The 12,442-nt window shown below is 38.5% G+C and overlaps 1 pseudogene; it reads right to left on the bottom strand.

Moving 5' to 3' along the window:
- Window positions 1–10,346: 10,346 nt before the first annotated feature.
- On the bottom strand, window positions 10,347–11,996 carry LOC129027771 (C-terminal-binding protein 2-like; annotated as a pseudogene).
- Window positions 11,997–12,442: the final 446 nt, after the last annotated feature.

Here is a 12,442-nt window from a genome sequence, read left to right as displayed (position 1 = left end):
GGAAAGTTGATCACCCACAGCCGTTGGGGATGTACCTTAATATGCTGGGGCTTATCCGTTCAATTTTTCTGTCTAGACAATGAAAACCCAGAAGTTCCACTTGCATGTAGCCTCTTAATAATCGACGTCCCTAAGTTCCTTATGTCCTCAGGATGGTTCCTTTTGTTCTCAGATGTTACCAACTTTCATGATGCATCTAATCTGTACAAACCTGTGTATTACTCTATGTGAAAAGAATACTTTGTTCAAATTACATGTTCTTATAATTTTCACTTGTGATTAATGAGTATGGGACACTATTAAAAAAACCTGAAAAACCTTATCATAGCAATTGAATCATGTTACTGTACTTTATGAGGAATTAACCCCTTCAGGATTAATTACACATGGGTTCATCAGCACATTTGTAAAGAAAGAAAGAAAAACTGTATAGCCTTTATGAAATTGGAAAAATAAAGAATTATATATAGGGAGACCACAGCACAATACTAGGGCCCTTCTCTTATTTTAAATAGACTGTATGGGGTCGAATGCCTGCATTCCTAACCTATCCTGCAGTATTCTCATCCTACTCTTCACTGTGTATTTAGGTGGAGGTTTCTGAATTCACTTGTCCACAGCGTTAGTGGGGATGTTGTAACGTGAGGGTATCCATCACCTATCATCTTAATAATTAATGAAGAGAAGAGCCTTGAGATCCGTGTTCAGATGCACTGCTGCTGAGTATGTGCCTGCAAAGACTCTGCCCACAGCGATGGTCTCAGAAAGTTGAACCTGATGCCACCACAGCTGCTGTTCACAGATCTAGATGCTCCTTGTGATTTGAATCTCCTGCTTAAATTTGTGGTTGTGAACCTGCTATGCTCACCCCATTTATGGTAGTACTCTTTGTGTTGCCTTTTCTATTCCATTTGTTTCCTGGGAACTCACTGTGTAACTGCAATTCAGAGAATATGTACGGATTCCACCCCCCACTACCTAAGTCACTGTACACTTGTCCCATTTGTGTCATGTTGTCAGACTCCACACTCTTCCTCTCTAATGGAATTTGTGGAAGAATAGTTACCTGTAGATCTCCTCAGTGTAATGTGGCTGGGATTGATTATGCAGCTGGGCATTTTGTCCTTGGCATCATTGACTTTATTCAAAATACCTTTCCCACATTTTGAAGTTTGATACTACTTTGTTAATGTGAACACTTGCCATAGCAGGCTCTATTCAATATCTTTGTGAATTTAACTGTCAAAACAACTTATGAAGTAGGCACATGATCCCCATTTTACAGGTGAGGAAACTAATGTTACAAGATTTTGAGTAATTTTATTAACTTTACACAACTTTCTGGTACATTTTTAACTTAATTTAGATCTCTGCCTCCACAGTGTGTGGGCTTACCTCCTTTTCTATTTTGTGCCTCTCTTCTAGCATCTGCAAGGGTACATGTTTTATTTTTAGTACATCTTCTACTTGATGGTAGGAAACTTGACAAACAGGTCCTTAGTGGGAGAGAAAACTCACTGGCATTTGTCCTTCTCTGTGCTCCTTCTTACCCTGGCAGGTGTGAGAGTTATCAAGTAAGATGGAGCAGTGGTAGATCCTGACCAATCCTCACTTGGAATATTGGTTATTATAAAAAAATAGTCCTCTCACTTTTTACAAGTGTAATGTCTTTGCCTTAAAGTTTTGTCTGGGCTTTCTCTTACAGATTCCTGCGAATGAAGTGCAAATATTGATGAAGATAATATTACTGCCTTGCTGTCAAACTGTGACAGTCGCCTTTTTATGTATCTCCAATTATAAATGCAATACATACTGTAAAAAGAAAGAATACATCATAAATATCTTTATAAAGTAAAAGTGTCGGCTGGTGGCCGGGAGCAGTGACTCATGCCTGTAATCTCAGCACTTTGTGAGGCCGAGGTGTGTGAATCATGAGGTCAGGAATTTCAGACCAGCCTAGCTGACATGGTGGAACCCAGTCTCTACTAAAAAATACAAAAATTAACTGGTCTCCGTGGTGGGTGTCTGTAATCCCAGCTACCCACAAGGCTGAGGCAGGAGAGTCACTTGAACCCAGGAGGAGAATGGTGCTGTGAGCCAAGATCGTGCCCTGCACTCTAGCCTGGGCAACAGAGTGAGACTCCATCTCAAAAACAAAACAAAACAAAAACCTTGGTTGGCCTAGTGACTCAATCCCAGCACTTTGGGAGCCCAAGGCAGGTGAATTGCTTGAGCCCAGAAGCTCAAGACCAGTGTGGGCAACTGGTAAAATCCTCTCTCTACAAAACTACAAAAATTAACCAGTTGTGGTGATGTACACCTGTATTCCCAACTACTAGGGAGGCTGAGGTGGGAGGATTGTTTGAGCCTGGGAGGCCAAGTTTGCAGTGAGCTGTAATCACACCACTGCGCTTCCATGTGGGCAACAAAGTGAGACCTTGACTCAAAATATAGAAACGTAATAAACTGAAAGTCCCCTTTATTCCCTTCTCCTCAAACTCACTTTTTTTTTTATTTGAAAAAACTGTTAAGAGGTTGTTTTTTATTTTTCTAGCTAAGTTGTATAAATTTCTTTCTTTTTTTTTTTTTTTTTTTTTGAGACAGAGTCTCTCTCTCTCACCCAGGCTGGAGTGGAGTGGCAAGATCTCTGCTCACTGCAAGCTCTGCCTCCCAGTTTCACGCCATTCTCCTGCCTCAGCCTCCAGAGTAGCTGGGACTAGAGGTGCCCGCCACCATGCCCGGCTAATTTTTTGTATTTTTAGTAGAGACAGGGTTTCACCGTGTTAGACAGGATGGTCTTGGTCTCGATATCCAGCCCCCTGATCTGCCCACTTCGTCTTCCCAGAGTGCTGGGATTACAGGTGTGAGCCACCGCGCCCGGCCTGTTCTATAAATTTCTAAGTGATACACATAAAGTTTATTTTAAAAATTACATCATACTACATTTTTAAAAATTTACTCTTTCTCCAGCTGTATTCTATCTATCTATCTATCTGTCTATCTATCTATCTATTTATGACAAGGCCTTGCTCTGTCACCCAGACTGGAGTTCAGTAGCTGAATTAGGGCTCACAGCAGACTCAAACTCTCAGGATCAAATGATTTTCTAACTTCAGCTTCTGAAGTAGCTGGGACTACAGGTGCATGCCATTACTCCTGGCTAATTGTTAGTTTTTTTTTTTTTTAAACAGGGTCTCACTGTGTCACCTAGGCTAGAAGGTGATGCACAATCACAGCTCCCTCTAGCCTTGACCACTCAGGCTCAGGCAGTTCTCCTGCCTCAGCCTCCTGAGTAGCTGGGACCACAAATGTGTATTAGCACACTTGGCTGTTTATTAGTATTATTATTTGTAGAGACAGGGTCTCCCTAGGCTGCCCAGACATGTTGTGAACTCTTGCACTTAAGCAATCTGCTACCTCCGCCTCCCAAAGTGCTGGAATTACAGGTGTGCATGAACACAACTTACCCAGCCTTTTTACTTTGTGTAAGAATAGCATCAGTATATTAAAAATATGATGGAAATTATTTATGGTGTCTTTTCAATTCTTATGCAATAAAATTCTCTTATTAGAGCCTTTTATTAATGGTTATAGTGTATTTTCTGTAGAATGTTACTGTCATACACGACATGCCAATGATTCAAGATACCCGAACTTCATGAATGCACCGTGACAGTAGAATATTTCATTTATCTAAAAAATATTTTTATAAACGATATAGCAAGTTTACATGCAGCGTAGCCTGGTGTGGCGGCAGGTGCTTGTAATCTCATTGAAGGCTGAGGCAGGAGAATGGTTTGAACTCAGGAGGTGGAGGTTGAAATGAGCCGACATCTCACCAGTGCACTTCAGCCTGAGTGACAGAGCGAGACTGTGCCTCAAAAAAATAAAAAAAAAATCTTCGCATGCAAGATTTTATGAGTAAATATTTTTCTTATTTTTCTTTACAACTCCATATTACTGTCTTGATTATTTAGAATAGGTTCCAGGGCAGCAGTTGATTTTATTTTGGGTTTTACGCATGTATTATAATTTTGGATGTTATAATTTCCAACTCTGCCTGTACACTTCAAGTCAATGTGGATTTTTAAAAATATTTTAATAGTACAAACTATTCACAGATTCAACTTCTTAATGTTAAAAGCAACGGCAGCTCCTGGTTTAAAAAGGGGACAGTGGAAGCATCAGGCCATTTTATTTAAAATCGCATTAGATATTTCAGATGGATGATAGTTGAGATCATTAAATCCCATTTCTGCTTCCAAGATTTCCACAAAATAGCACATTCAATCCTCAGTCTTAAGCAATCATGACAGAGATTCCAAATTGGCTCTCAATGTCAAGGTAAACCCATTTCTGCTTCTAAGATTTCCACAAAATAGCACATTAAATCCTCAATCCTAAGCAATCACGACAGAGATTCCAAATTGGCTCTCGATGTCAAGGTAAACCCATTTCTGCTTCTAAGATTTCCACAAAATAGCACATTAAATCCTCAGTCCTAAGCAATCACGACAGAGATTCCAAATTGGCTCTCAATGTCAAGGTAAAACCATTTCTGCTTCTAAGATTTCCACAAAATAGCACATTAAATCCTCAGTCCTAAGCAATCACGACAGAGATTCCAAATTGGCTCTCAATGTCAAGGTAAACAGCGCACTTTCTTCTCTTGCAATACGTAAAAGGTACATAGTTTGATACACAAGGGAGCATAGCAGTCAGACTCTTACAAGATAGTGCTGTAGAAATAACTTCCATGTTTCCATCTGCCATGTGTATCCTCACCCTTGTCTCCCATGCAGTAACACTATCAGTATCCTCACCTGTCCTTTCTACTTTCTTTGAAAGAGGATGCTGATTTCAGCTAATACATGACAGAGGCATTTCAAATCAGAAAGGAGTTTCTTGAGATATATGTGATTTTAGTTTTAAGTAGAATTTCCTGAAGAGTTTTAGTTACAATACCATGTTCAAGAGGATGGTGGTGAAACTCATAGTAAACATTTGGCAAAACATAGGTTATGGGGTAGCCATCTCCTAGAAACACTTCATTGGGGTTTATATATGAAATGTGAAATATCGTAGGTTTAATCCTGGCACAGAACCAAAAGTGAGTGCATTGCACTTGAACAGCTGACCAATCCCCAGCACAGGTCCATATCAAGAAACGGAGAAGAAAGAATCCATTTAAACCCAGAAACGTCTCCATTTGCCCAAATTGAAAACCAAATTTCACTTAGGAAACTAATGTTGGGTTTAGTTAAAATATAAATCGGTAATACGTTTTCAAAATTAAATTATATATGTGTTTGTTTGTCTGTATAAATATGTCCCCAACTTTGCTCATGGCCTATCTTCCATACTTTTTGGCTGATTTTCAGTGGTTAGCTTATCTTGTGTGGATGAATAGTCAATGAAATAGTCTTAATTTTACAAAGTGTTTATTTATAAATCTATACTTCCTTTGTGTGAGAGAAAATCTTTTGTGAACAAAATTTAACTTTTGGAAAGCTTTATAACTCCATATTTTTTCTTTTAAAAATTGTGATTGTGGTAGAAACACATAAAGTAAAATTTACCATCTTTATTCTTTTTAAGTATATATTTGGTTAGTGTTAAGTACATTCACATAGTTATGCAAAAGATCTGTAGTATTTCTATGTCTTGCTAAACTAAAATTAAATGTCTTTTAAGACAACTGCTCATTTCACCATCTCTTCAGTCCTTGACAAACACCATTCTAACTTTTTTTTCCTATGAGTTTTTCTACTTAGGATACCTGGTTATGAATGGAATCATAGACTGTCACTTTGTTCCTGTCTTATATCAGTTAACATGATATTCTGAAGAATTATCACATAATATGACTTTTTAAAGACTGAATAATATTCCACTTTGTGTATGTGCCACTTGTTATTAATCTGTTCATTGGTCAAGGGACATCTGGGTTGTTTCTGCCTTTTGGCTTGTGTTAGTAATGCTGCAATAAATTTGGGTGTGCAAATATCCCTCCCAGATCATGTGTTGTATATTTTAAATACACAGCCAGAATGGGGTTTGCTGGATTATATAATAATCTCATTTTAATTTTTTTGAAGAGCTTTCGTACCATTTTAAAAACAGGTTTGAGGTGATAGATTATTGTGACTTTGCTTTGCATTTTTCTAGAAGAGAGATGTGGAGTATCCTTTTAAATGCTTAGTCATTTCTATGTCTTCTTTGGAGAAAGGTCATTTCAAACATTTGCCTTTCTAAATCAAGTTATTAACATTTTTTGCTGTTGAGTTTTAGGAGTTTGTATATTTTGAAAATTAACACCGACCAAATATATGATTAGAAAGTATTTTTACTCTTTTTTCTTATATGTATGTATGTATGCACATATATAACCCTATACAAGGCAGGGTCTTGCTATGTTTTCATGGGTAGTCTCCAACTTTTGGCCTCAACAGATCATTCTGCCTTGGCCTCCTAAAGTTCTAGAATTACAGGCATGGGCCACCATGCCCAGCTTTCACCCACTTATTAGGTGACATTTGTATGCCACTAAATGTTTTATTTGATGTGTAGAATAGTTGAAGCTTAAAGTAGTCCCTTTTTTTGTCGTTGTTCTTTTCCTTGTTGCTTATGAATTTGATGTCAAACTTAAGGAAAGAGTTTTAAGACTTATATCATAAACTTTTCACCTATGTTTACTTCTAACAATTTTATTAGTTTTTATGTTAAGTATTGAATCCATTAAAAAAACTTTTCTTTTTATAGATGATACAAAGGAAGCATCCAACTTTATTTTTTTCTCTGTAAATATTCAATTTTGAAAATTCTTTGTTAAAGATATCCTTATTTTTGTATTGTGTAGTCATGGAAATCTTATGGAAGATTATTTTATCATGTATGCAAGGGTTTATTTCTGGGATTTCTATTCTGTTTCATCATCTATGTATCTGTTTTTGTGGCAATACCATATTGTTTTTGTTTTTGTAGCTTTGTATCATGATTTTAAATCAGAAAATGTAATAACTCTTTGTCCTTTTTAAAGGGTGTTTGGCTAGTCACACTTCCTAAACAACTTTTAGAATTATACTCAAATATTCTGCAAAAAAACCATACCATTGGGATTTTGACAAAAATTACATTACATTTTTATATCATGATGAGTAGTACTGAAAAAATTCTTTTTTTTTTTTTTTTTTTTTGGAGATGGAGTTTTAGTGAGTCACTCAGGCTGAAGGGCAGGGGTGTGAGCTGTGTTCACTGCAGGCTCCGCATCCCAGGTTCAAGCAATTCTCCAGTGTCAGCCACCAGAGTACCTGGGATTACAGTCATGCACCATCACGTCTAGCTAACTTTTGTATTTTTAGTAGACATAGGGTTTTGCCATATTCACCAGGCTAGTCTCAAACTTCTGATCTCAAGTGATCCACCCACTTTGGCCTCCCAAAGTCCTGGGATTACAGGCATGAGCCACGCGCCGGCTGTGACATCTTAACAATATTAAATCACCTGACACTTGAGCAAGACTACATGAAAGATTTTGCTTAATTTCCTCCTATTTACGTATTTGCCACATTTTCTTGCTTTTGAATTCTAGTTTCATTTACATTGTATGACTTCAGTTTTCTTAAATTTAGTAAGACATGTATCCTAACAGAATATACCATGTGTGATTGAGAATATTGCAGATTCTGCTCCTTTCAATTGGAGAGTTCTGTAAATGCTGGTTAGGTCTATAACGTTCAGGTTTGGCTTTCTTACTGTTATTACATCTGACTATTCTAGTCATTATTGAAAGTGGAGTCTTGAAGTCCACCATTGTTGTGTTGCTATATGTTTCTTGCTTGACTTCTGTCAATATTTGTTTTACATATTTGAAAGACGAGAATCAGTTGAACCTGGGAGGAAGAGGTTGAAGTGAGCTGATCACGAGATCGTGCTACTGCCCTCCAGCACGGGGACAGAAACTGTGTCTCCAAAAAAAAAAAAAAAAGAAAGAAAGATATCAGTGCTACTTATAGTAATATAAAATTTTAATGTAATTTTTGTCAAAATCCCAATGGTATATTTTTGCAGATTTTTCAATTTATATATATATGATTTATAAATTATTGTTATAGATTCCTTGAAAATTAATCCATTTCACCATTACTTAATACCAATCTGTCTCGGCCGGGCGCAGTGGCTCACGCCTGTAGTCCCAGCACTTTGGGAGGCCGAGGCGGGTGAATCTTGATGTCCAGAGATCGAGACCATCCTGGCCAACAAGGTGAAACCCCATCCCTACTAAAAAGTTCAAAAGTGAGCTGGGTGTGGTGGCGCGTGCCTGTAGTCCAGCTACTCGGGGAGTTGAGGCAGGAGAATCGCTTGAATCACGGAGGCGGAGGTTGTAGTGAGCCGAGATCGTGCCACTGCACTCCAGCCTGGTGACAGAATGAGACTCTGTCTCCAAAAACAAAAACAAAAACAAAAATATAATACCAATCTGTCTCTTGTTCACATTTTTGATTTAAAATATATTTTCTTTAATATAATTATGACCATGGCCCTCCAAATGTAGCTACTCTTTGCATAAAATATATTTTCTTTATACTGTTACTTTCAACTTATTTGAGTCCTTAGAGCTGAACTGACTCTTGTAGAGAACACATTGCTGGATCTTCTTTGTTCTTAATCCATTAAATTATTTATTAATTTTCTTTAAGGTATTTAACTTTTTATATTTGAAGTAATTACTGCAGTTAATGAAGTTACTTTATTATTTGTAATTGTCTTCTGTGTTTCTTGTAGATGTATTATTTATCATTTTTTCTCTTACTGCTTTATTTTTGTTTGTTGATTTTGTAGTGACATGATTCAATTTCTTTCTCATTTGTTTTTGCTTACATTCTACAGGTTTTTCTGGTAATCATCTTGAGAAATAAAGACTTCATAAATCATCTTAATGTTATGACAGTATATAACAACTATATTTCAACTGAATGCAAAGTTGTACCTCTTCATACCCCCACTGTGTTATTAACATCAGATATTATCTTTTCTTATTGTCTATGAACACATATTTATGGAGATTTTTGCTTCATTTTTTAAATTCCATAGCAATATTTTGAAAGTTTTGTGCACCATCATTATGACAGTAGTGATTTCTTTACCTGTTTATATATTTACCTTTAATGGAGTGTTTTCTATTTTCAAGTGCTTTTATGATGCTGTGCAGCATCATTTCATTTTTGGATGTGATGGAGTTTCTTTAACCTTTCCTTTAGGACTGTTCTAGTGGTTAGTAACAGACTCAACTTTTATTTATTTTGGAAAGGCTTAGTTTTTTTATTTCTGAAGTGATATTATTCCAGTTTAAGTTTTTTGTTTGGAAGTATTACTTCTTGTTTAATTACCTTGTCATCTGGGGATTTCTCAGCTACTTTTTAAAAATAATCTATTACTTTTCTACTATATTGTTTTTCTAAGACTCCTTTTATAAATACAATGGTCCACTTGATGGTGTGCAGTAGGTCCCATATTTTTTTCTCCATTCTATTTAAAAAATTTGTTTTCATCACTCAATATTTATAACTACAATGTCATCAACTCTGTAATTTTTCTGCTTTATTACCCTCCCTTTGTGACTGTTGATTAAATTTTTAATATAGTTTTTATGTTCTTCAGATTCACGATTGTTGTTGGTTTTTAAAAATCTTTTTATTGATATCTCATTTTCTTTATGTATCACTTCTAATATTCTTTTCTTGTCTATGTTCTGTTTTTGTTCATTAAGCAGTTTCTTCTAATTACATTTTATTGAAAACTGCACTGAATGCTAAATGTCTATCTTTACAATAAACAACTACAGTAACGGTAACTCGCACTACACTAAAACAAAACGTACTTCTGATACCCATCATTTTTCTGTTTGGGACCATTTAAAAATTTTTCTTTTGTTACAAAAGTGGGAATGTGCCTAATCAAAGGACCAAAATAGGCCATGTATTTAAACAAAAAGACAATGATTCACAAAAGACTATGAATAGAACATGTAACTAGTTCATGCAAATCTAATAGAATTTGTTAAAATCAGTCACATCCAATACATCTGAAGTATTCTTGTATAAAACACAACGTGAAGAAAAGAAGACTTTATTAGTGTTTAAGAAAGTGGGTTTGTTCATAGATCATCTGGCAAGTTACCATTAAAAGTGTTTCCTGTGACATAAGGAAATGCAATATTATTTTTCTTGAACCCTTTTAGTGCAAGACTTTCCACTCAATAAAATAGCAGAGGATCTGAAACTGAGAAAATATACTTGATTACAAAGAGCTTGTGAAACTTAATACTTTTTTTTGTTTTTGCATTATCGGAGGCTTTTACTGAACTTACAACCAATTTGCCCCCTCAGTATGCAGTTTACATGTGAGGGATGCTTCTCTGTACAGGAGCCGGTACTGTCTTCAATCCTATGCGTACGGATGTCTAACACAGGCAAACAGTTTACTCCACATTTTGTAGTAATAAAATCTTCCTATTATCAAAAAGCGGTAACCAGTCCCTGTAGACTGAAGGGACTCAAGTCACAGGATGGGGATTTCCTTCTCATGGTTTTTATTTTGATGTCTGAAGTCTTGATGCAGCATTCTGAGCAGGGTGTTCTGGACCTGTTGTGCCCAAGGGACTGATAAAGGAAAAAGGTCTATTTATTCTTTGTGATTTGACGCACAGATGAAAAACCTAACACACAATAACGGAAGTTGGTCGTTAATAAATCACACCCTAGTCTTTCAGAGCTTCCGTAAGCAGACGACATCTTCAGTTTTCTAGCTCTTGTAGTTTTAACACTGCAATATCAATGATACATATGTCCAGAATCAGCTAAAAAGAGCGTCACATTCTTTTTCTCTTAGTTTATCTATTTTTCACTGTCTCTTGTTCCCGAGTGTATCTGAATGATTACCTTCCGGCATTATCTGTTATTTCTCGTTGGCGTGCTTTCGATTGTCTCCGTGTTTGAGGGCTAGTTGGGTGGCTGTAGCAGGCAGTTTGAGGAGTGCAGATGAGATTGGGCGCATCTTTCAAGGGACCCTGAGCAAAGCTAAAGGGGTGCGACTCATTCACGTCGAAGGCTGCCCCTCGTATCCTGCCCTCCTTGAGGGCCTGTGCTGAGGCTTTCTCATCCACCAGGCCACCACGGGCTGTGTTCACAAGGAATGCTCCCTGCCTCATCTGCTTTATGGTGAAGTCATTGATGAGGTGGTGTTTATGTTCGTTGAGACTGCAGTGCAAGGAGACGCAGTCGCTCTGATACAGCAAATTCTGCATGGTGTAGACCCTCTGCACGCCCAGGGACTGCGCGATCCCATCCTGCAAGTAGGGGTAATAAAATATGAAGCTGAATCCAAAGTCTGTGGCTGTGGCTGTGGCTGGAACTGCAAAAGCCTGCTGCGTACGACCCTAGCCGATGAGGCCCAGCGTCTTCCCACGAATGAGGGCCACTCCCGAGGCCACCTCGCAGGTCTGCTCCATGCTCTGAACTCGCTTGCCTACCCACAGTGCCTGGAACAGCCATGTGTTCCTCCGGTACATGTTGAGGATGTGGCAGATGGTGGAGTCGGCTGTCTCTTCCACGGCTGCGGACGGGATGTTTCACGTAGCAATTCCTAGCTCACCAGCAGCCTTGATGTACACGTTGTCATAGCCACAGCCCACCTGCACGATCACTCTCAAAGCCTTGAAATTTGCCAGATCCTCCCTGTTGAGGTGATGGTGTGGTACGTCATGGCCCCCACGGCTCCGTTTAGAACTTTCTCGTCGATCTCCTGCGTGGACTGCATCACAGAAGGCCACGGTGGCCAGGTCCTTCCGCATGGGCATGTCCACAGTGCAGTCATGGCCGACCAGCAATGCCGCCAGTGAGTGGGGGCTTAGGGGGTCTTTCATGGTCTGGCGGCGAATCCTTCACTATTCTGTCCAGTCGCTGTCTCTTGACTTAGCGCTTATCCACAAGGGCCATTCTTTACAGAACTTTGCAACTCTCAGATCAAAAGGCAAAGCAGTCCTCTAAGACCTTAGGGGAACTCGCAGGAGTCTGTGTGCATGATGCCACTAAGAACCCAATATAAATTTGTCCACAAGCTCTATAGTTCACACGATGGGCTGTCCTTCTTTTTAAGAGAATATAGCTTCATTGGTTCAAAACCATTTAAGGTGATGAAACCCATTTGCTTGCAACTCAGCCACCACCGATCAGTCAATCAACGAATCTCACCACAACCCCAGGTCTGGAGCTCCTGGAGTCCGCGACTGCTGGGGGTGGAGGCGGCTTCGGCCTGGTGCAGCCAGGTCCTTGCTCCTGCTCTGAGCCTTGGGCGTGGGTTGGGGGTCCACCGGGTGTCCCACATGGTGTCGAGTCTCCTCCCTTGCAGGGGCCCTGCGGACCGGAGGAGTGTCCATGTCATT

The sequence above is a fragment of the Pongo pygmaeus genome, chromosome 23, assembly GCF_028885625.2.
Source record: "Pongo pygmaeus isolate AG05252 chromosome 23, NHGRI_mPonPyg2-v2.0_pri, whole genome shotgun sequence".
Classification (NCBI taxonomy): domain Eukaryota; kingdom Metazoa; phylum Chordata; class Mammalia; order Primates; family Hominidae; genus Pongo; species Pongo pygmaeus.
The sequence above is the reverse complement of the archived record's forward strand: the minus strand, read 5'-3'. Positions and strand labels throughout refer to the sequence as shown.